The sequence below is a fragment of the Anomalospiza imberbis genome, chromosome 1 (genome assembly GCF_031753505.1).
Source record: "Anomalospiza imberbis isolate Cuckoo-Finch-1a 21T00152 chromosome 1, ASM3175350v1, whole genome shotgun sequence".
NCBI classification, from domain to species: domain Eukaryota; kingdom Metazoa; phylum Chordata; class Aves; order Passeriformes; family Viduidae; genus Anomalospiza; species Anomalospiza imberbis.
The window spans coordinates 50,816,468-50,839,749 of record NC_089681.1 but is presented as its reverse complement, the minus strand read 5'-3'; the positions used below and the strand labels follow the sequence as shown (position 1 = coordinate 50,839,749).

Here is a 23,282-nt window from a genome sequence, read left to right as displayed (position 1 = left end):
AGACAGGATCTAGTCTGTAGCATGTAGGGAACATGCTGACTGTCACCTCATCTGGGTGAGAAGTGGAAAGGACAACTTCTCTGTTTCTGCCTAGGCTATTTGAGTCTTGCTGTGATGCAAGTGTGACAGTACCAATATTCATAAAGACAGTGATTGACCTCAGCTACTACACACCAGCACATGGCCACACGACAAGAACTGCATCACCAAGAGATGCCTGAAAATGCTTGAGACCTCTTGCTCTTGACTTGCTCCCACTGATCCCTTGTTAACTGATCTAAATTTCTGATCTTGGAAATCGTGGAATTAAACTTGTGTTCTCTTTGGGGTTGCAAAAGGGCTCCTGGCTACCTGTGAGCTGTTACATACATACCTGGGCTTGCCTTAGGTGTGGGTATACACCTGATCAGGTGGTTTGTGACTACTTAGCAGTCTAAATGTGAGTACAGATTTTCACAAGGGCAGGGACTTAACTGACAAAAACCCATAATTTTCATCATTTAAGAGGACTAGACAGAAAACTTCTTTTTAACATAGACGTGGCAATGTAGCCCTCATTTGAGTGGCTTGCACATGGAATAATAAGACACAAAATGTTGCCTAGTCTCTGTGGTGGAGCTGTAGAGGGGAAGTGCACTACTTAATTTGTCCTCTGAAGCAGCAAGATCTATAATCAGGTAGTGAAATGTTTTTCTGAATAAAAACTAGTGCATTTCATTTAAAGTATATTATAAGATAAAGCTACTTGAAAACTGGTTACACCATAATGAGCATGTTTTATGTTCAAAGCAGAGGGAGCAGAGCGGCATTTTAATCAGCAGTGAAGTTAGATTAATGATTTTTTTTCTCTGAATGTAGATATTTCTAAAAATAAAGGAGTAGTTTGGGGTTTTTTTGAAGGAAAACCATCTTAGCAACATTTTTTATATATAAATATGGGAAAAGGCAGTGGATGTGCCAAGGAATATATTAGAATTGAAGCAGTAATAAGTTTTAGTATCTATAGATATATGAATTAATTTTCATTTGTTTGTATCTCATACTATACCTTTCCTTAAATAGTTTGAGGATTTATCTAAAGTGGTTGTTCCAAATTTCCTCATCTATTTTCACCAACAAATTCTATAGCAAATATAGGATTATGCTGCTATAATGAGTAAAAAAAAAAAAAAAAAATCACTGGCTGGGCTCAAATATAATTGAAATAAGTCCAGTGTCTGTCTTTTCTTTATCACAATTTACATACTGCAGGTACTAATTTCAGAAAAGAAATCATTAAAATACAAGTAAAAAATTAAAAATATGTAAGAAATTAGATTAAAATAGCTAAAGTATTTCACAGAACTGCAAGAAAAAGATGAATTGTGTTTTGCTTTGTTTTCCTAGACTGTAGGGGAGACATTATCCACAGAATCATAAGAATAGAGCCAATATAACCTAGATTTATTCCTAAGAGAAGGCTATGTTAGGAAATTACAAGATAATCAAATCTCCACTATAAACAAATAGGAACATTCTAGGCACAGTTTTGTAAAGAACCAAGGGGCAATATTGACAGCATAAGGTTTTACTGGGAAAATGATTGCAAATCTCTGGAGAACTAGAAGAATTCAATGCTAACTGCTGTGAACAGTGAAGTTTTTCCTTAGAGAAAAACACCACTGAGAAATTATGATTAGCTGTTTCCTAATGTAAGTTTGAAAAAAATTAATGCAGAAAACAAAAGAAGGTAGTGTGGTAGTAGAAGGTTTCTTGAATGACTTATTGTCCAATTTTAAAACACTGACAGAAATTAGTAGAAAATTCATATTCAGTATTGCTTACCTCCGTTGTTTATTGCTTACTTTTATAGCTACTTCCTCTACTTACATAGGCAGAGCAATTTATACCCTTCTGGCATTTATAGATTTAAGTTCTCTCATTCCCAATTATTCATTCTTTAGAGACTGAAAATCAGCAGGCATTGTGGGCAGTCTCAGAATAGTATCAGGCACAATTGCATGAAGTGGGATTTGAAGTAGGACCCAGGCCTTGGAGTGTGAACAGAGCTCGTTTGTGTCCTGTCTGCAAAAAAAAAAAAAAAACAATATATTTAAACCATACAGATAGCTAACAAGCCCTACAGATAGCTAATAAGCCCTGCAGGTAACTAATAAATCCTACAGATAGCTAACAGGCAGCACAAGTGTTGCCCATTGATTGCAGAAGGAGTCAGCATCTGGCAATGCTGACTGTTGGCTGTGCAGCTCCAAGTGCACGTTGCTCTCTAGAACTTCAATGCCCACAGCAAAGCTGTAGGAAAAATTCTGTCTCTCCCAGTGCTGGGACTGCAGCTCAGATTCCTGCTTCTGATGGTGGAGGCCGTTCCCACCAGAATCTGCAGCAGAGGAGAGAGTGTTTGTGGTTGATGACCCTGCTATTAATTGATCCAAGTGCTAGTTTGCTGACCTGCAGGCATACAGTCATCTTGTTCACAAAGCCTGACTTTTACCCTGCACTAACTGTGGGATTCCTGGAGGCAAGGTTTTGAGGAAAATTCCTGTGAGTTGATGTTTATTGATGTTTGCTGTGAAATATCACACAAACTGTGTTTGATAGACACATTTTTATAGATCTTGAATTAAAGTGAAATACCACACTTAAAAACGCAGTGTTTTGCTTGTTGTTCTATCCTGGTAAGCAGAGTTATATGCATTAAATGCATTTTTGGGGTTGTAGGCCCAATCTACCATCCAGAATCCTGCCGTATTAACTAGTATTCAACTTTGTGTGCAGACAGTTCATGGGAGCTGTGTGGAACAAGTCTGTATGCAGCTGTGCAAAGCAGTATTTAATCTTAAAAAAATACGTGCAAAACATTTGCTAATGTAATACCAGTGATATCTAAATTAATGTAAATGTTTGCATGCAAGGTGATATTATAAACCTTATGTGTATGACACACCATCACCACATTTTAAAAGATGAGTGATTTTCACGAGAAGGCAAATTTCTACCAGCCAAAAAAAAAATCATAGAATCATTGAACAGTATGAGTTGGAAGGAACCTTTAAAGGTCATCTAGTCCAGCTCCCCTGCCATGGAGAGGAGCATCTTCATCTAGATCAGGTTGCTCAGAACCCCATCCAACTTGACCTTGAATGTTTCCCGGGATGGGGCATCTGCCATCTCTCTGGGCAACCTGTTCCAGTGTTTTACCACTCTCACTGTTAAAAACAGGCTGAGTGGTGGCTATTCCAAGGGAAAAAATCCATATACTTGATTTTTGAATGCAGATAATTTTATTACTTCTCTACTCAAATCAATCAAAGCAAAATAAGTCAATGATTAAATTTGCAAGATGGTCAATTGATCATTACACTTTTAATACAATGCATTAAATAATCACATGTCTTTCAAAGCATGCTAAAATTTCCTGATTTCAGTACATCAGCACTAGTAAAACACTATAATATCATAGGAGGCTTTTCTAGGTGTCTTTCTTCCAAATTTATAGAAACTGTCTCAAGTCTTCATCTGTCCAAAAATCTCTACAATCAATTTTAATTTTATTTGTTGGATATGTGCTACACTTTTCATATCAGTTTAATAATCTTAATTTTCCTACTAATCAGCACTGCATGCTCTAAAGAGGCATTCCTACCATCTACTTCATGCAGTACAGAGCATGTTGAGTAGAGCAGTCAAGCCTTCCTATATTGGAGATATCACCAGACAGTGATTCAGATCACCTGCAGCTAAAAATATACAGTGTGAATCTCCTGCTGGAGGTCTTAGAAATAATCTGACTTAAGTTGTAAATTAGTTTTCTTCCAAAGGGCCTTTTCTATCACCATCATTCGGTTCACAGTTCAGAAAGGAATTGCCTTTACACCCTCAAGCACAGGTGACAGCACTGAAAAGTGACAGAACATATATGGATGACTAAAACAAGTCCTCTTGGCTGTTGCAGCGGCTCTTGTGTACATGTATGCCTGGAAATACTTGCTCTTCTATTGAACATGCATCCTTTGTCTCAATCATATTAGCAAATCAAATGTCTTTTGAAGGATGTGAATATTACTTCAAATGCCTCATTTCTTTTTAAAGGTATAATTTTAAATATTAAATTTATTTTCATCTCATTCTGTTGTGTTTCTGCTTTGGCCATGCCTGCAAGATCCTCCTGGAACAGATAAGATGTAATTTCATATGCTCTATAAATTGATTATGAGATCAGAACATAACCTAAAGCCATTGGCAAAAATCTAATGAACCTTCATGAGGGGCCATCAGTTTTTAAATATTATGTAAGCTGGTATTAAAAGGCATTGATCTCAGTAGAGATGCCTCTGGATCCCTGCTTTTGTGAAAATGCTAAGGCCTTTGTAATCTCAGCCATTTGCTTTCCACCTCCCTGATGTCTCTTAGCTATTTTACTTTTTTTTACTTTATTAACTGTCCTGTATTTGAAAGATCATGACACCATAATCCATCATGTCTAAAGTTAACTACAGGTTTGTGAAAATCCAAATATGTTAAATCTGCTGGCTCTGTCTATACCAACAGTTATTTCATTAAATACTATGATTTGTCTGAGATGATTTACCTTTCACAAATCCACAATGACTCATGCTTATTAAATTGTTCTCTTCCAAACTGAGTGAATATTTAAGGTAGCCAAAAATAGCATCTTAAAAGTTCTGCTACCATTGGATCAGGCTTTGACATACTTAAACTGACTGCTAAGTATCTTCCTTCATTAAATTCCAGTGGGGATTTCTTTTTCAAAGTAAGTTATTATTAAGCCTGCATAAAGGTGGCAGAATCTTTCTCATGGATGTTTTTCTTAAGATTTACTATGGTGTTAATCACTACAATTTCTGAAACTGATCCATTTATGATCTAAGTTACTTCTCTCTCTTCTCAGCTGGTGAGACATTTTTAAGTGCTTATTCATGATATTTGAAAGCTCTAGCTATCTAAGACATATTATTTTCTGTTCACAAAGACAAGGCATTGGAGATACTTTTCTACCTATCTGTAGAGGAGAGAGAAAAATTTTAAAGCCCTGGGAAGACTAACTGTAAGAAACTGATGAAACACTCCGAAGAGTATTTATTTTACCATCTCTCTTGATGAGTTCAAAATGCACCTGTTTTTAAAACTACGTTTATTTTAGCATAACTATCCTAAACTCTCTAACTCTCTTCTTTTTTTAAAAAACTCATGCTGATTCTTAGTTGATTTTTTAAAAAAAATATTTTACTTGCCACAAATTTTTTACGTGTGTTTCATATGCTATCCAAGTTAGGGAAAGATTAGCAATGTATGTGAAATCAGTGCAAGACTTTTATCACTGTTGTTTTTAAGGCCTTTTTATACAGTGTTTGCTTCTTCCCCTGCTCTGCTGGGTAAGTTAAGAACTCTTATTTAGTGCAGCCAGTTTTTTTTTGCCTGCAACAAACCTGGAAATGAAACTCGTGATAATTTTAGTAAGGAGATAATATAAAAGGGGGTCTTTATTTGAAAGCCATCAGAGGCAGTTAGGGAAAGAGGTCCAAAAAACCCCCCCCGCCCCCCCAGGGATGACTACAGACTTACAAATATATATGTGAAGAATACAGAGAACATATAAAAGAAAAAAAGGCAAAACCCAAATGGCATCAGTTTTATGTAAGCTGTACAAGAACAAGAGGGCAGAGCTGGAGTGGAAAGTGAGACAGCAACTCTTAGTCTCCAAGACAATGAAAATTAATATCTTATGAATGAAAGAAGTAATGTTGGAAGAATGAGTCCGAAAACAAAGAGTACAAAAGTAAAGAGTAGGAAGGTGAGGTGACCACAGTAAAAATGAAATCTTAATGATTTTAATTAATTTTTGTTTGTTCCAACATGCTGCACTGTTCTAATGATGAAGTTGCCAAAAATCTGGAATTGTTTCCAAAAGCCTGGGAAGCATCTCTAATTTGTGCACTGAAACATAGAAGAACCAGTCCCTGACACGTGTAGAGACCAGAGACTTCCACTTGCAATGAGTTTCTCATGTTTACGAATATATCTTCTAAAGAACAAAATTCGCTCCATTGATTTCCATGTCAACACCACTCAGTAGTTCATTGAATTTAACTAGGAAAGCCAACAGCAACTCCTGCCTTCTGCTTCCTCCTCCCCCCACATTCTCAGGTCATTTTTTCTTGTGCAACTCATTACTGAAGAAACAATCTTTCCTAAGGTATTTCAGTTTCAAGGGGCAATGCTATATTAAAGCCATTCTGCTTATAGAACATTTTGTTTCTTATTGAAAATGTCTTAGGTGAAATACACCATGGCAATAAATGTTTTCAAGAACAAATTCCCCCAAAACAAATTAAATGAGCATTTACTGCTATGGTGGTACTATCAGAGTTTCTACAACAACGCCATTGAAGGTCATGTAAACTTTCATATTGCTCATTTCATGTTTCATCTAGTTCTACACCTATGTGTGTGTAAATTTAATATACTGTAGAAGTAGAGGCCTGGGAAGATTCATGTCATGTGATTGCTTTCATGGAGTTATCTAGTACCATCTTCAACAAAGGTGGCAGCTTTAGCTAAGAGATCCCACAGAGCCTAATTTTTAGGAAAGCTCCTTTTCTTAGAAATAGAAATCCAGTTTGCACCTTGATTTCATAAATGGTTAAGTTTCTTCCTCTTAGGCAAGTTCAGTCCTTTAGTTTAAGAATCTCTCTTTTCTCTTTGGTATCTATCCTTACAATAAAAGCACTGACAGCAACAAGGTCCGCAGCTTGGCTAAACTGTGCCTGCCACAACTTCTGTGCTTTCTTCATAAGAAAAGATCTTTCATGGTGTGATTTCTTTTTTTTTTTTTTTTTTTTTTTTTTTTTTTTTTTTTTTCCTGTGTTCCTTGTTCCTCTTAATCCTTTGGTCTCTTAGATTTCACACTGGTGCCTCTATATTCTTCCTCCTTCAGCTCATCTCCAGATCCTCCACCTCTTCACCCTGCTGTCTCACCACCACTTTCAAAAGCTACCTGCACATCCACTTTCTTCCTTACCTGCCATTGTGACGTTAGCCTTCAAGCAGCAGCTGGCAGCCTTTTCCTCAGCTTAATTAAAGGTCACAGGAAATATCTGTATTTGGGACCTCAGTACTCTAGCTGCACCTGGAAAAGTGAGAGAAATTTTTAATACGATTCAGTGCATTAATAGTGCTGATGCTAAGACTCCCAAAGTGGCTGCCAGAATCCATACAAAACAACACCCCACAGAAATAATATTTTTTCATGGATTATAACTATTTAAAGGTAAAATGCATGGAACAAGAAAAAAAAACTATTGCATATGCTTTGCTATGTGAAACTAGGTCTTACAGAATAACAAGTAATTGTCATTTTGTTTTCATGAGCTAAACTTAGTTTTGCACCAGTGGCTCACAAAACCTATGCCAAATAAGATATTCTCAGAATTAAGGAGGAAGGAAAGAAGTCTCTGGTTTGGGAGGAGAACACATCTATTCTCTCTCAAAAAACATCTGAGAAACAAAAGATTCACCCTCTTCTGTTTAAAATCACTTTCCAGCTGGATCAGTTCTAAGTGTCACACATTCCAAATGTGTTTCATGTATTTGGACAGTAGTGCTTTAGTGTCATGAATCCTTCTGAATCATCTCTTCCAGCAGTACATCCAGAACTATCTTCCCCAGCAGGCTGAGAGCAGCACAGTCTGGGTTTGGGTTGCCCTAGCATACACATGTGCACATGCTGCACTGGTGAGAACTGTACAGCAACAGGAAATTCTGCAGGCAACGTGAATGGCATAGGAAAATCCTGTCCAGCACTGACTATCACAAACAGCAAATTAAGAGATGCTTACAGATATAATATCTGTGAACCAAAGAGGGGAAATTGTAGTAATCACACATTGTGTTTGAATAGTACTTTGTATTGTGAGAAAGCTTAGCATAATGTGGTATATAACTACATTGCAGCAGGCCTGTCATTTGGAAAATGGGAGGGAAAGAGTTTATCCTCTCCTCCAATCCATCCCTCATTTGAGTTTCTCTTTGTAAAGTCATTTCAATAGCAAGCAAAATCTCACAGTGCAGTAAGCATGAATATAATCAGCTTTCAATGCCCCCAATTCCACTGGATTTTAAATAGCAGATTCCCCTGAGCACCGCAGAGTTTGATCAGATTGCTTTTCTGAAATGGGGGCTCTGTTGTTGATGTTCAAAGAAAAGCACAGTTCTTCAGGTATATACATCACCTACATGACTGAGACATTCCACTGGACTTGTCAGTCCTTGCAAGGAGGGGGGTCTTCCACAGGGGTGGGAAAACTCAGGACAGTGCTGTGTACCCTTGAGGGACTGATTAGCTGCATGCAAGAGGGAGCTGCACAGAGTGATGTTCACTGAAGTACAAGCAGCTGTTGCCACCCAGCAGTCCTGGCACGGAACTGGAGATGACAATCCAGGAAGTCTGCCTCCACAGATGTGACGCTTCACATACTTTAATCTTTTCATGTAGATTTTATAAAATAAGAAGTATTAAAAGAAAAAGGCAATAATTGGAAGCTCCAGAAATAGTTTATATAAAAAAAGAAACCTCCTATTTTGTGTTACATGAGCAAAGTTTGTGCTGGATTTCAGTTGCCAAAGAGCATATGAGCTGCCTGTGAAATGTCCAACATTCTCATCTGGAAAAACTTTTAGATTTTATTCCTTTATTTGGCTTGAAACAGAGCTTTTTTGCTTTTGTTAAATCTTTAACTGAGGTCTGGACCACAGGAAAAGTAAAAGGCAACATGCTGGCTAGAGGACATCATTTTATATTTTAGAAGAAGGATTTGGAGTGGAAACAGATGAAAGCTGTGGGGGCCCTGGTCAGATGGCAGTCAAAAAATCTCCAGGAGCCAGAAGGAACAGAGTCCAATATATTTGAATCCTGGCTCAGAAGAAATCAATGATCAGCTGAAACTGGGGATGATGCAAGGAAAAATAAAGAAACCAACATTCCTTGAGGTATTGCTTCAGCACTTTGTATAGTGAATAATAGAAAAATACCATCGAGAGGAGATTCTCATAATTCTGGCATCAAGAATTTCTGTGTGTTCGCATTAACCACTGTCACTCTGGTGATATTTCTAAATAGAACAGAAGCTGCAGAGAAACAGAAAGCAAAAGATGACCCAGAACAAACAGGAAGACATGGAAAACCTGGAGAGAGAAGACTAAGGAGTTTATAGAAATCTAGGCATGCTCAGCACCAAATGGGAATTGGAGGAGTAATTAGGGAGGAGGGGGACTGACATCCACTGGACAAGTAACCAGTCAGGGCAAAGGAAGAATTCAATACGAAGAGGGCCATGTAAAGGATCTGTTAGTAGAGGTTATTGTTTTTGTGAAAGTTAATGAGTCAATTAACATACAGCAACTTCAAACGTGCTGCCTCTGAAGCATCCCAAGCCCTTCTTTAGAAAAGTCACAGAGGTCACAATTTGCAAAGGAACCTTTTTAGCTTCGCTACACAATCTTAAAGAGGTACAGTCATTGCAGGAAACCAGTCCCTTGACTTACAATGGTAGCAAAACATGGCTTTACCATGTTAATTATACTGCTGTTACAGGTGTTCATATTGCTATTGCTCTGCCATTTCAGTCAAATCCTGTTTTCTTTGTCATCCAGGAATGGTCAGTGGAAATAGGATATCCTCCTTATGCCCAGGGGCACAGTCTTGCTTTCTTCACTAAATATTGTTTCAGCAGCAGTTTGTATAATCATGAAAAACAGAACTGAGCCCTTACATGGCTTCTGTGGTCCTAAAAAACACCATGCAATGGATATGACCCAAGGAAATTATCAGTGACTTTAGCTTTTACTGCAGTATTGTGGACTCATGCTAAGCTACTGGGAAAAAAAAACAACCCAGCCAACAACAAGAATATAGGTGGACTTTCTGTCACTAAACTATAACCACATACAAAATTAACTTTGGGGTGTTATAAACAAGCCAGCTGAGCTTATATAGGGACTGAGGTGGTGGTGAGAGTGACTCTGTTCTTCAGCTGTTTCTGTTCTCTTTGTTCTGCAAAACTTGATTGCCAGGAAAGGGCACACACTAGAGGTTTAATTTTATCAGCTAGTTTGTACCATTAAACAAAATTATTTAAAATTAAACAAAATGTCTAACCATCCTTCCAATTCTTCAGGTTCCTATTGACACTTAATACATCAAATTACTGATTTGTTTTATAAATGCTGAATCTTCAGGTATGATATAAAAATCTTATCTAAATGTACCAGGATGATGAGGAGCAGGGGGCGAGAAGGCTGAAGGAAGTTAGGTCTGAACATTCATTGTTCTAGAAATTCATCACTATTTTGAAAAATTTTAAAGCTGTTTTCCACATGTGCTATTGTTAAAGCCTCTGTGTGTCACACCGGATGATGTCTTGCACTGCTGCACTGGGCTCTTGAAAGGAAATGGAGTGGTTCAGCCAGTCACTTCTTTTCCAGTTTCTATTGTTCAGTCAAGGTTAAAATTTTCTTTCCTTAAGGATCCCAGCTGTAAACAAGCAGCCCCTAACACAAATAGTCTCAAAAAAAACATGTAGTTTATCATTCAACAGCAATTAAACACCTGTTAGTCTTTTAGATTGGTGCTATAATGCACACTTCAATTTAACATCACTTAGCATTGAATTTAAAGGACATTTTTTTCATTAAAAAGCTTTCTCACTACAGGAGAAAAAACACAAATGAAGTCTCTCTAGAGACATTTTGCTTTTTATTAGTACTCAGAACTGCTTTACACTCCCACTCCTCCTCCCATACAAACTCCCCCCAACAAATGCTCCCGAACCTTCTTTACATGGCTCTGCTTTCTGGATTTTCTCCCTAAAGAGGAACTAAATAGTCTTTATTTGTAGAAACAGTATTTGCAAGCAGAAGTAAATTTCAAAATGCATATTCACAAATATGTAATCATTGGCTAAAAATTTTGGAAGTACAAAAATCAATATTGACTACAGCTTGCTTAACAATACATTTTTTTAGTCTGTGCTGACTCATAACAACAGAGGAGCTTAACATATTTATAACACTCATACATTTTTTAATTAGAAATAAAAGATTTTGTATTCTGGTGCATCTGTGTTTAATAGTTACAAAATGGTGAATGAAAATTATTTTTATATTTCCTCCAGTAGCATTTTCCTTGTAAAATGGAAACTGCTTTGCAAACCTAAAACTAATACAGAGAATTTCTCTCTCCCTTCTTCTCTTCCCTCATAGCATCCTCTCAGCAAAAACTCATTCAGTAGTACTACATTCTAAAGATCATTGATTGTTAAACTGTGTAACATTATTTTTCTATGATATTTTTGCCCAGAACACCGCAAAGACATGAATTGTTATTGCTAGCAATATTGCAACATCTCACATTGTTTCCAGTTGCTCATAAATTCTGTATAGCATCATATCCTTTTCCTATGGCTTTACATTATCACTGTAAAAGCCCAGAATATGGATTACTATTTTGGACTTAAATTTATTTTTTTTTCCTGATTATTTCCTAAATATTATTTTTCCTGAATAGCTTCTTCCATTAACTGAAGTGCATGTCAGATGAACAGTGGCCCAACCCATCTTGAGTTGCCCTGGTACAAAGTGGTACATTCCCCTTTTGCCACACTTACGCCATGCTCTTATCATAAACAAGAATTTTACGTTTACCTGGGTTGTCAGAGAACACTGAAGAAAAGATCAAGAGCCAAAGACAGTATTTTAGATAATTCTAACTGTTAACCTTTCCAGTGCTGATGAAACAATAGGCAGCAGCCATGAATATAATGTGAACATCTGCCTGACGGCTGAGAACTTTATCTCCCAGCTTGGGAGCTCAGATGGATGGTGCTTGGTGTGCCACCTTCTTTTCCCTCCCAGCCCAGGTTAAATATTGACTGGCCTGAGCTTAAGGCTGTTTGTTATGTGTGAGCCAAGGTCATTATTAATGCAACAGCTCACAGAGCCCAAAATGTGCTAAGCACTTTACAGAGATGTAAGGCAATCCAGGCCCCAGTCCCAAAAAGCTGATATGTCAGTGTCAATTTTAGACACAGGGGCCATTCCTCCCTGTTCCTCCTCCCCTCCCATTCCTCTTTCTCTGGGCTGTGTTACCTATTTAGTCACTTGGAAAATCAGAACAAGTATTTAGTTTTAGAAAACAAAAATTTGCCTCAGCATCTGAGTTCTGAAAACAACCAAAACCTTTGCAAAAGAAATGGGGATTAATAGCAGACTGTGGGTTCAGTTCCCTCTGATTTCATGGTGAGTAGAAAACCCATTCAGCCATTTCAAATACTAAACAGATATCTGGAATCATGTCTGCCTGGATATAGCAATGGGTAAATGTTCCCACACATTGTGGCAAAGGGGTTGGGGGAATGGCTGCCTGCATCACTTATAAATCCATCATTAAAATTACCTATTTTCAAAGAAGAAATATTGCAATAATACAAATATTATTTTTAAAGCAGCTTGAGAAAGACTAGTTCCAGCTTGTCTGTGAGACACTGGCAGAACCACAGCATTTTCGGAAAACAGGTTTTTGCTTCTCAGATGTTCTGCCTCTTTTAGTCCGTTCAATGGAAATGACAGTTCAGGGTGAACCAGCAAAAAGTTATTTAGTCTAGATCAAAGGTTAAATTTTCAGCTCCCCTCTCTAATAATAAATAAAGTTTTGAAAACATGTTTTGGAAATGATATTTTGTGAAATTAATTTCAAGGTGGCCTTTTAGGGTAGTCAGAATTACAAGAGCCAATGTGACACACACTGTTTAGGAGAGGAAAAGAAAGAGCTCGTGTATAAGGGATTTTAGTAAGCTTATAAAAACTGCTCATGTTGAGTTGCATTTTTTCTCCAGCTGAATTCCTGCTCAGTTGCAGTTCACCAGTTAGCTTCTCCTCAAATTAAATCTACAGTTTTCTGTGCAAGGGAAGGGAAAAAATAATAAATCAAAACTAATGAGATATTCTTTATACTATTGAGGTCTTTATTTTTTCTTCCTGCGTCACTGCTAGATTTGAAAGGCAAAAACAAGGAGTGAAACTGAATGTGAAAAATGAAAACTGCCCACCTGGTGAAGAGAAGGGAAGGAGGAAATCAGAAGGGTGAGTTAGCAATTCCTTAAGCACATGCAATGTCTGTAATTTTCAAACTTGACAATTGCACTAAGACACAGAGAGGAAGGGAACTGATAGGGAGAGTGTTTGCTCTTTCACAGGCAGACTTGTGAGAGAAGTACATCAGCATTTTGCCGAGGCTGTGTGCAGCACATGCACAGCTCAACACAGGCACAGAATTGCAGCCACAGGAGGGAGGAGGATTCTCACCTGCTTTCCTCCCCTGCTCTCTCTGCCTTCCATGCAGTGAGAATATTGACACAGCCCTTCCTTTCTCCAAGCTCAAAATCCAGTGAGTTAAAACACTTTTGATGTATCCACAAAAACCTGTGTTAATACCTTTCTCCAGGTTTTAAAATCACATTATCCTTTTCCTTTTTTTGCTATGTGATTCTTTTGTCTCTCTCTTTCCCTAGCCCCTCCCTTAGCCCCAAGAATAACAGAATGTCTAGACTGAGCAAACATTGAAACAGACAATGTACAGCTTGCTTTCAAATGCACAAAAAACCAAACCAGGAAAGAAGAGATAAAAACTCATGGGTTTCTTTTTCCCCCTCTCTAATCGTAGGTGTTATTATGACAGTGTAGGTAAAATATTTTCTCATGTAGGTGTTATTTTTGAATTTATAATATCTGTAAGTTCAGACAGTGGTTGAGAAGTTGGCACTCATCAGCTTCTGTGTGCAGAAGCACTGGCACATTAGGCTGAATGAAGAGTGCAAGGGTGCTGCTCTGAGCTGTGCTCATCCATATCATTACACATGATTAAGATCACACATAACCTTCTTGCAGTTCAGCAGGAAGCTATATCTAGAATTTGACTTTCATCAGACTGTACTGAATTTACTGGGCCTTTTTGTTTCATTTACCATACTGCTCGATTTTTCTTGTCTGGCAACTTCTGATTGTTATCCAGAGAGCCATTCTAATGTCTAAGAAATTAATTGATGCTATAGTCTTCCTAGCATTTGTTTTCAGCTGCTATACTTTAAATGATTATTTGTCTGAAGGCTGTTCTTCACATACAGAAATTTGAACAAAATTAACAGTGAAACCAGAACATTTTTTCACAAGTAAACCTTTGTAGTGAACAGAGAGACACTGAATATGATGTATAGCATTCTACATGGTTACCAATTTGTCTTTAATGCAGGCATATAAATCTAAAAGTCTTGGCATTACTTCTGAGATGCTACATACTCAGTTCTACATTTTGTGGGGGCTGCAGAACACCAATTCTCTACAAACCACCAACTTGCAGGAAGATAACTCAACTGAGTGTACTCAATCCATCTTTTCTATAAGACCAGGTATGTAAATATATTTGCTCATGACCAGAAAGCTTCTGTTATCCTGTTTTAGGAGATTTGACTGCTGTTTCTTTCCATCTATCTCAACAATTAGCTCACACTCTATAAGGATCATCATTTGTTTTGCCTGAGATGCATGTCTGTGGGTACAGTAGGGGATTGGTATACACAAAACATAAGAAGTGAAACATCAACCTGTATTTTTGATGAGGCAGTGCAGAAGATGTGGATTGGGGTCTAAATCCAAGAACAAAGAGATTTTGTAAGTAGCTTGGGTGAAAGAAAACTCTTTTCCTTGCACTTTCAGTTATTTTCTTTCAGGACTCAAAGAATTTCTGTCTGGAGCCATCAAAAATTCCTCTCTTATATGACAGATGAGAACTAGAAGTAGAACTCCTATTGCCAAATTGACTCATCTGGCTTCCCCAAATATGAATATATCTTTGTAGCCACTCTTACTTTATACTTGGTGCCTATAACCTATAACTGTGTTGTTAAGACCATGTGTCTTGTCTTGGTATGTTGCAGACTTCCAGGAGACTCAGACAATCAGTGCAAAAATACACTCTGACCTAGGACCCTCCCTGGCTTTCACTTTCAGGAGAATATCTGGCCAAGGTTTAAAAAGTGACCATTCCTTGTAATAATTCATTATAACATGTGGGCAGCAGCATAAATTCTTCTGGTAGCCATTACAAATATAAAATACTGTACTTTGCAGCATAGAGTAAAAGGACAGTGTAGCAACTAGTGAGAAGATCTGACCCTTCCATCAAAGAAAAACTGATTATCAGTGAATTTTCATTTGTCTGTGTAACACTCGAGACATCAATTAACTACCTGTCTTTCTCCTATTAGCAATATCTACAGTGCGCTATGTAGGAAAAGAGTCTTAGTCAAAATTAACAAGGCACAAAGCACTGGTTGGATAGCAATTAGAAGACAGTGTCATTGCCATATCTTCCTAATAAGATGAAACGATATAGAAGGAAATGTATTCAGCATCTAATGGATGCTGTAGATCAAATAACATCTCAGGGATTTCTGAAGCAGCGTAAACAGAATGGCTCCCTGTTGTGAAAAGTCATCTTGGATCAATGGTAGAACTGGAATAATCGCTGGCATGTAACTGATGTGGGTAAGGGAAAAATACAGCATACTGAATTTTGTGTTATCTAATGAATGGCTTCATTGCAGCCTGCAAGAGTGCTTCACCAACACTGTACTGGACAGGAGACAGACACTAATGGGGCTGGTTTGTTTTTGCAGACAGATATCCACAGTTCCACCCTTTCTCCCTCTTGTTGCCCAACCTCAGCCCAAGATCAACATGACTCAAAAGCAGGTTTCATTTATCTGACATCCACATGTGCTCCTTTAGGGGATAGAGGCTTAAATAAATGGTCTGGGTTTTGAGGTCATCTCTGTAACAGGATTAAAAATATTAACTGGCTCATAAATTTGTTTTACCAGGGTAGCATTGCCTGACTGAGCCTGTATCATTTTTATTGCTAGCTACAGTTATGTTTATTGACAGACAAGGATTATAAAATGATGACACAAAGCAGTAGTTATTCTGAGATCCAGCAGGAACAATAAATTCTCTGCCTCCAGTTCTGGAAATGTTTCAAGGCTTTTTTCTTCATGAATAGTTACTCTATAAAACCACAGTATTTTCTTGACTAGCATTACTCATTTTCTTCACCTGTGTTGCTCCAATCAGTATAACAGAAATGCAGAAGAGAGTGGTATAATGCTACAAAATTTACAAAGCCCTAATTACACAGAGCTGAAATTATATTTTTTCTGTAAATCTTAGTTGCCAACATCAATAGCAGAGTTTCTTCTGCCTAGGGATATTTCAGTACACAAAAAAAAGGAGCAAAAGGGCAAACAAGAAAACATGGTAAACATTATGAACTTCAGTTGTAGAGAAAGAAATAAAGAACATCTAAGCTTTTAAATACCCAACAAAATGACACAAAATCAAACATACATCAGAGGTATGTTGAAGCCCAAGTTTTCAAATGTTAGTTATGTGCTTTAATGACACTAAGATATTGGAGGACATTTGCTGCCCAGTGCAACAAATGATACAAAGGTGTCCTACTTCACTTTCAGTCTATTTCAGATGTCAAGTTTTTCAAGCCTCTATCATTTATCTTATCTTCCTGTTGCCCTTTGAGTGTTTGTTTACATCTTTCCCATAGTCTGAAGCCTGAAACTTTACTCGAAATGGGGTATCACTGATCTCAGTAGTGAGATTGATACTGAAACACGGAAGGGCTGAGACTGCAAAGGACCTCTGGAGGTCATCTTGACAACCTCTCTGCTCAAGCAAGGTCATCTCGAGCCACCTAGAGCTTCTTACTCTTCACAAATAAAAATTAATTTGTCCAAGAAAAAGGGGAATATTTTTTTTTAACATAGTAGTGCCACACTGTTGCCACTGTCTTTGTCCTCCTAACTCCTTCTCTGCCTTATACTGCTTCCTGAGTGTTTTCTCCCCAGTTTCATGTACACAAAGCACTTCTATTGCAATTGCCTGTGCCTCTATCAAATTTTCATCAGCTGCTTTTGGAACAATTTCCTATTTTCTGGAACTCCTTCCAAATTTGAAAGCATTGTCATGATTTCATCATCCAGATCATTGATTAGCAAAGGATTGGATAAAAATGGACTCAGAAATACAAAATTTTAAATGTCCTCCCAGTTTGACAAAAAAACATTGATAGTTCCTCTTTGATTTTGTTTTCTCAAGCAGCTGTGAGCCTTCTCTGTGGTGATTTAATCATATACCATAATTTGTTTATGAGAATGCTCTGTAGGAGACTCAAGAGCCTTACTGAAGCCAAGATAGATCACATCTACTGCTTCCCCCTTATTCACTTATCCTGTCAAAGAAAGAAATTAGATTGGTTTGATACAATTTGTCCTTGACAAATTCACATTCACTAGGCTATTATTACCCTCGAGGTGTTCATAAATTGATTGATTGATCCTCCACCACACGGCTTTAGTTCAAGGAAAATCACTTCAGCAGCATCTACTCTGATGTGTAGCTAATTGGGCTCAGTTCTGTGATTTCAAATCTACTTCTGCAGGTTTGGTGCTGAGTTTCCAAAAAGGCATCCTAACTATCCTGACCATGTGTTCTCTTCAGTCTGAAAGCTAACCAGGTTAAATGAGTTTTACCTGCCGTAATCAAGGGCACCAGAGCTATGCACGCAACCTGTGCTCATAAGAATATTCTGCACCCTCTAAATGATCTCTCTTTACTACAGTATCAAACATAAAATCACTGCATGTTGATAAGAGTGACCTACCAGTTTTGGGGTTCATGCTACTGTGGTGCATGAGTAAGAATATTTTGTCATTGATGAAGAGCAGAACACAGTAAATGGTATTATTTGTAAACAATGTTTGCAATTTATGTAAATGAAGCTGCATAGAATCTCCTTCATCTCCTTTTTTTTTCCCCAGGAAGGGAGCAGAGTTTCAGTTTTCTAAGCTATTTGACCCTGAGGCTTACATTTGGAATTCCAAGCTGATAAGCACTACATAATTATTATTTTTATTGGAAAAGCCGCAAAATATTCTACTGTGTCTCTTAATTCAAATGTTGTAGCTACCACATAGGGCTTAGTCCTACAATGGTTTCAGCACAGACTTACACTGATCACAGTTGGCTTTTTGCTCAGAACATATTTTGGTATGGCATCCTCACAATGCAGATTTAGCTAACTGAAAGGCTGTTTGAACCCAAATTGACCACAAGTATGCTCCACTATTAAACACTGGAAATTTGACTTTTACACTTATGACTAAAAAAGAATTTATTAAATTTGTTAATGTGCACAGGAAATTTGACTTTTACACTTATGACTAAAAAAGAATTTATTAAATTTGTTAATGTGCACAGAGACCTAATTTCCTAGTTCTTGCTTCAGCAAAGCTCCTGCAACTAAGGAAGGGTAGTTTCAGTTCAGTGTGAGATGATCTCAGTGAGTTCAGTGTGAGATGATCTCAGTACGCTCAGTGTGAGGTGAGCTTCAGTCACAGTCTTATCCTCATTCTTGTTTGATCTTGGTCCCCTGTTAAGTTCTGCCATTGCAAAACTTATCCACAGAAATTCAGTGGGATCACACTCACTAGGAACTAAGATTTTTAGAATTCCAGTACCTGTTTCCTATTTGAGAATCAGAAGAAAATTTTACTTTTCTACATCACTTTTTGAAGAACTGAGACACACTTTTAAGGGCCAGAGAAGTACCAAAATAATAGACTATTTGTTTCAAAAATAATGCAAAGCACTGAATAGGTCATTATGGAATAATTTAATTTGAAGAAACATTACCACAGAGCAAAATGAATAGATTAATTTTGCTATTTGTTTTCTTTCTTTCTTTGGAAACATATAAAAGATACCATTTGTAGAATGACAACACTTTTTATTCCATCATCGACCAGTGCAAATATATCCATTTTCTTCTTTTTATAAGCAGTTAAATTGCCCTGTTTATACACATCTGTGAAAAAAAGACATCTACCTTAAGATTCACCTACCCCTCTTCCATCCATCACTAAGTGCATGCTTGTGTTTGGCACAGGGATACAGCAGGATGCCTGAAATTGGTTTCATCCCAGCTTATATGTCCACATAATGTTATAGAGAGCCCTGCTGCTAACATGAGGTGGAAGCAAAACAAGTTCTAGAACACAGCACTGTATCTGCACCATTAAAGCTTCCCTCTCATCAGCTGGTCTGGGGCCCAGGCTGCGATGGAGCTGAGCAGCTTCCTGTGCTTCTTTTACATGCAAACCTAGCCCAAGAACAGTTGCATCACTGTTTTCATGTTCCTGCTATTTAAAAATGCATTTCAGCTTAATTATGTATTAATTTGAATGTGAGACTTGGATTGCATCTTAGTTCTCTGCCATAGTTTTATCTTAGAAACAGCAACAAAATGACTTTTCTTTGTGGCTCTGTAAGTACAGCTAGCTAAGAAAATTGTTCCCAGGGCTGTGTATGCCCCTTCTGACACTGCCAAGGTTACTTGTGAATAAAAATCATGTTTGTTTCTGTTACATCAGAAAACAATTAGTCTTCATTGTTTGCCAACCAGGAGTAATCAAAAGCAGTAAGGAAATTAAATGTATTTTCTGGTACATGTGAAGATATAAAAAAACAAAAGCAAAAATACAAACTATAACAGGGGAAAACTCCTAGACTGCCTCTTGCAGGAAAACAAAGACCTAGGCATTTTACAAACAGATTTTTTTTTGTCTTTTCAGTGAAGACATATTTGATGGGGAAAACTCCAGATGCATGGTAGAGTGAGACAGAATAGTTTATCTGCCGTGGAAACAGTCAAGATCAGAGTGCATATACATGAGCTGCTTTATTTGCTTAGGTTTGATTTGAAAAGGTGGTTTTAGCAATACCAATGGGGAAATTTAGCTCCTTTTTACTAGAATGGAGGAGAAGAGTATGGCTATGAGTAACCAGGAATGCATATTAAGGTACTGACACGCTGCTCACCACTGTAATTACAGGATTGACAATTATCTAGGTTTGAACAGAGAGTGGATATTGAAAGAGTTGAACTGCTGGCTATATTAAACTGAGATCTAGAAGCAGTAAAGGATTTATAAGTCAAAAAATTAGGCACAGATCTGCCCAAACAGAAACACCTAGTTCACTGAGCAGAAACTAAAGTCCAGCTGGTCCAGAGAACCCTGAGCAGGTACCTGATTTTCAGCTAGTTAGCAAGAAAAAATAATCTTCAGGCTGTATGCCAAACCATCCAAGGGAGCAGAGGCCTCTCCATGTATTTGGGACCCAGAGCCTGACAGCTCAAGTGAGGAGTTGAGTTTTATTCCTGAGAAATCAGAAGGAGATGTTCCTACCATGCACCTTTTCTGCAATAGCCTCTACCCAAGAATTGGGCTAAGAGGCTTGCCAAGCCTGGGGGAAGAGGAAAGGGAGAGAAGAGGGGGAGCAGGGAAGGAGGAGAGCAGATTTTAAAAGAAAACAAGAACACTGTGTATTTCTGTGGGTCACAGTCCAGTCCCAGAGATGTACACATATTTTAGAGGAATTAGACTATCTTCTGATTGGTGTTTGGATCTCAGTGTAAAATGAGTAAGAACTGAGCCAAACTTCCTGGCCTAAAAAGTCCAGCAAGTTTAGATACTCCTGGCCAGCGGCCAAGTAGGTTTAAAAAAAAAAGTTATAGTTCTAGATTTATTTTCATGAGCACTGCAAATGCTGTTCTGGAGAAATTTTTTGGGTTCAGCATCCCATGCTTTACACTGTATTGCCAGATTACAAGGCTCTACACCAGCCCACTCCAATCTCCTGTGCTGCAACCCAGTTGAGGTTTCTTGTCCTGCATGTTGTAGGTGTTTCCCACATGGACCCTGTATCCTTTTAACACTGATGTAACTTCCTTTAACAGAGAACGTTCAGCTATAGACAGGCTTTCCAAAAAATTAAACTGATTTTTTTTTAAATCACAAATTTGGAAAGGTAAATCTATCAATTTTAATATATAAACTCACCATAGCAGAATATAAATTGGAAAAAAAACCCAAACACACTGACAGTCAAATCAAAATAATTCAGTTTGTAAATAGCAGGAGGACAACAGACTGCCTTTCTTAGACTCAAATTCTAGGCTAGCATTATACACAGTGTTAAAACTTCTTTTTATGTGTAAGCTTTTCTACAGAATTTATCCTGAAGTATCTAAACCTTTTGCAGCTGCTCCCTCACTGCTCTGTGATTATCTGAGAAGCCAGCTGAAAGCTCATTTTTAGGCTTCTCCTTTTTTGTGGGGTATTGCTTTACTCAAGTTATTTAACAAAATGCTGTGTGTGACAAAAAGAGTTGTTTCAGAACCTAAACAGAAATACCCTTGTAAAAGTATTTAAAGCCACAAGCCTGCCATTCAGCTACTCATCAGTGGTTGTGATTTCCATCCATGTTGCTCCCATGGGTGCCAGGGTGGTGCAGAGTTCCATGGCCACAACCAGGGATTTGAGATGGGGACAAAGGCATAGAAAAGAGGAGAGAACACACTGGTAGTTGGAGTGGGTAGCTCAGGTGAGTGCAGAGAGGGGCTAGGTGAAGAGAAGGGCAGCACACAGCTGTGCAGAAGCAGCCCCTCTGCAATATGGTAGGGATGCAGTGGTCCTCAGCTGAGGCACCCTGGGCTGCGACACGGTGACAGTGCGTTATCCTACATTAACAAATACCCAACACACCAACCAGAGCTCTGGTAGGTCTGTCCAGCAGGCTCAGGCAGGAGCCAGAGTCGCCCTGCATCCAAGGGAGCTAACACAGTCAAAAGCTAAGAAAAAGGTGGAAATACAAGAAGCTTTAGAAATAAGTAGATCTGCAGATTAAACCAGTGCTAGGTCCTTGTTCTGCTGCCAAAGCACATCTTTACCAGGAAGCCTTGTGCTGTTTACCTTACATGCTGCCTGGCAAAATTTCCTCTAGGTGACCACTTAAGGAGGTGAAATAAATATTTTTTAAGGAAAAATTGCCTTCAAAGAAAGCAAAGCATAACAACTCAACAGGCTGGGAATGCCTAGGGACAGTCTGTTATGACAGATGGCTGCTTAACAAGAATGGTCTCTTGACCAGGTTTCTCTGTCTGCATTCCAGGTGCCTGCACGTAAGGAAGCACATTACATGTGCTGTTTCAAATGTATATCGATTTGCCAGTGGGGAGAGAGAAAACTCCATCTTTGATAAAGAATTTGATTTGATGATCATTTACAGACCACACCACATGAAGTCTTGACACTGTTTCTTCACCCTAATTACTTTGTGAGCCATCTGGTGCACCTGCTGTTGCAGGGAGGCAGGAATAACAGTTTTAGACCCTCCCTCCCTTTTCTTTTCCTTTTTATCACACTGAGCTAGATCTTTTAGGTGAACATCCACCTGACATGGCCAGACAGTGCAGATGTAGACGCAGGTGCAAACTCGGTCAACCATGCCTCCAGATGGCTCTTGCTTATTAAGGCAGCCAAAGTAATAACCACAGACAAAAGGCCTCCAAGGAAAAAAAAAAAAAAAAAACCAAGACCATCCTGCAGGAAAACACTGGGTTCAGAGATGGAGTTTGTGAGGATCCCAAAGAGGCAATCTTAAACCTATGGTGAAAACAGAACTGGTCAAGTCCCCCTGAAATTTGGATGAAATGACAGATCAATAATTGAGTAATCGTGAAAATGGTTAAAATGCAATAGAGTCTCCTGAAGGCTGATTACAAAAGCATAAGTGCCAGGAGCTAGATGCCAAGATAAAAGCCATGGCTTCCTTTTCTCCTGTTGAGTTATCTAGTTTGCAACCGAGAAAGCCAAGAGACAAAAGCAACAGGATATTTTATATTCTGATTTCTTTTAAATGCTAGAGGTATCACATTTCCAGTGGCTGAACTCTAAGCAAACAAACAAGAGAACAAAATTAAGAAATTGTGCCCTCCCTCAACCTCTCTTTCTGATATCTTTAATTACTGGTCTATAAAGTGTGAAAGTTCAAAGGAATGAGTTTCAGGCTTGGGAAGCTGCCTCACTAAATGAGTGCATTTGGGCAGAATAAGCTCACAGGAGTCCAGAGGCCACCTCTGCTCAATTGAATGAGCTCCCACTTGTTAACCTGAGTGCTCAGTCAGGAAAAGGCATCAGGAAAAAAAACTATTTTTCAACCAACTATTCTAACATACCTCCTTCAGGATTATCACATATGAGTTGAGGCTTTTTCTGCCTTGAGAGACAGCAAAAAAAGGT

General features: G+C 38.2%; 1 long non-coding RNA gene across 1 annotated transcript; it reads left to right on the top strand.

The window, feature by feature from the left end:
• The first annotated feature begins 12,138 nt into the window (after window positions 1-12,138).
• On the top strand, window positions 12,139-22,576 carry LOC137478633 (uncharacterized). The gene is made up of 3 exons (XR_011001716.1): window positions 12,139-12,312; window positions 13,066-13,155; window positions 22,153-22,576. It is a non-coding gene; the product is annotated as an uncharacterized lncRNA (long non-coding RNA).
• Window positions 22,577-23,282: the final 706 nt, after the last annotated feature.